Raw genomic sequence first — 2,647 nt, 5'->3', positions numbered from 1 at the left:
AAAAAGTTCATCATGTACAAGCCTATTGTTCTATTAGAATATTATCAGCTCTATTCAATCTATGAAGCTATTATTTGTTGCAGAATCTATTTCAAGTTAATAATCTCTATATGTTTAATTAAATAATTTCTAAATTTTTTGCTGTATTCATGAGTCAGAACACCACACTGCCTATGCCTTGCTTATAGCAAGGCCTGCTTTTAAGAAATCAATGAATCTCATGCTGGAGTGTGTCACTTTTCCAGTTTGGGAAAACGAGCATTCTTTGGTTAGCAGAGGACAGCAATAAAAAGTGAAAGATGGAGGCAATTTGGTTTTGAGTACTTTGTCTGGAGCAAAACTGTATCTGCAATGGAAGCATGATAGAAAGGACAATGGTGGGGATCCAATGGCAGTTCAGACCTAAGTAGTCATTGCACATTCACACAGTCTCTCAAAGACATTTCATCTTCTAAAGATCTCCTTGGAACACAATTCTGTTCCTATGTAGGTCATACTTTGGACTCTTCAGTGGCACACAATTGTATTATCTCCAGAATTGTAAAATGCATCTTTTTGACATTCAGTGAAAATATTCTTTACACTATAAAGACATCTCCCAGGATTTCCAGGGAAGGTCACTTTTTGTTGGAATGAAGTAGATAGAGTTATTATTTGGCAATTCTAGTAGAAAAAATACTTGATGCTATTTACTTTTTAAAAGAGAGAAAACATTTTCCACTTCTGATTTCAAGGGAGTAGTTTATATCAGAATTAATTTCCTGTCTTGGGATAAACAACAAAAGCTGTATACAATTTTTTTAAAATAAATAAAATAGCTATTTAAAAGCACTGGAGAAGAACCAAGGCAATCAGAAATAAGAAAAAATACACCAAGTTGGCCTGGTGCAGTGGCTCACCCCTGTAATCCCAGCACTTTGGGAGGCCCAGGCGGGTGGATCAGGAGGTCAGGAGATGGCGACCATCCTGGCTGACATGGTGAAATCCCGTCTCTACTAAAAATACAAAAATTAGCTGGGTGTGGTGGTGCATGCCTGTAATCCCAGCTACTCTGGAGGCTGGGATTGAACCCAGGAGGTGGAGGTTGCAGTGAGCCGAGATCGCGCCACTGCACTCCAGCCTGGTGACAGAGTGAGACTCCGTCTCAAAAACAAACAAACAAACAGAAAGCAAAAACAAAAACAAAACAAAACAAAACCAAAAAAAAGAAAAAATACACCAAGTTGAGTTCCTCTTTCTCTGCAACTTTTACTCCTTGAGGCATTTGCTGATTAACAGTTTTCAAAGTCAACAGCTAAACAAAAGCAAAGACTTAAAGCTTGCTCTAGTCTCACTTGGCTAGTGATATAAAAATAAGAATTCAGAGATACCAAGGAACTCACGACTTCATGAGCAGGGTTTTGAAGAAAAGGCAACCATGGGGAACAGAACCCACTGTTCTGCTAGGCTCTTGCCTTCATTATAGTATAAAATGAATAAGGATCCCCTTTGAAGATTCTCAGCTTGTTTTCTGTGGATATGCTTGAAGCTTTCTAACTCGTTGTTATTAGGTTGGTGTAAAAGTAATTGCGATTTTTGTCATTGAAAGTAGGAGCAAAAATCGCAATTACTTTTGCACCAACCTAATAGAATTAGCCTTCACAGACTGCCAGAAACCAGTCAAGATTTGCATGTGAAATATCTAGTATAAGCCTGTTAATCTTTTTGTGTAGTTCAAGGTGAGCCTTGGAAAAGCAGTAAGGGAACCTCAAGATTCTTGAGACCATCATCTGATGAGGAAAGGATTAAATGTATGAGAAAACAAGAGCAATGGGTTTCCAGGGGTGACAGGCTGCATTTGTTCTCATGTTTTCCCTGGAAACCCATTCACTGGGGTCTCTTGGTATAATTCTACCAAGGATTTCATAGCACCTCACATCTCTTTCATCAGTTTTTACCTAGGGTAGAGGTTAGCAATTTTTTTTCTGTGAGGTCTAGTTAGTAAATATTTGCAGCTTTGTGAGCCAGGTAGTCTCTGTTGCAACTACTTAGTGCTGCAGTTGTATTATAAAAGCAGCCAGAGATAAAAAGTAAATAAATGGGCATGGCTGTGTTCCAATAAAACTTCATGAGCACTGAAATTTAAATTTAATATTTTCATGTATCATGAAATAATATTCTTCTTTTGAGTTGCTTTCACCATTTAAAATGTAAAATCTACTCTTCTCTTAGGCTCTGTGAGAACAGGTGGTAGGGCAGATTTGGACTATGGCTGTAGTTTTCTGACCCCTGCCTTGGAGCTTCAAGTCTTTCCTGATATTCAGGGTCCTCAAAAGAGTCAGTACTATTTTCCTATAAAAAAGACATTATGGTCATATAGGTTTTGGCAGAAATATTCTGAGGACTATCTGTTTTTGGAATTAACTTCAGCTGCTTAATAACCACCTCGTCAAGAAAGGATGGCTTGTCAGTTTAGTGGTTATTTTCAATGTTTGCTCCAGAAATAGCTTGCTTGATTTTTCTCCTTCAGAGTAACAGATTCTAAACATGAATGAGAAATTATTCAATATGACTCATGGTTCTGTCAAGAAGGGAATGTGGAATGAGACAGGATTTTTTTGTTCTTGTTGAAATTTTACATTTGTTAATGAATGACTTCTATTTATGA

The sequence above is a fragment of the Pongo pygmaeus genome, chromosome 1, assembly GCF_028885625.2.
Source record: "Pongo pygmaeus isolate AG05252 chromosome 1, NHGRI_mPonPyg2-v2.0_pri, whole genome shotgun sequence".
NCBI classification, from domain to species: domain Eukaryota; kingdom Metazoa; phylum Chordata; class Mammalia; order Primates; family Hominidae; genus Pongo; species Pongo pygmaeus.
This window is presented reverse-complemented; position numbering follows the sequence as displayed.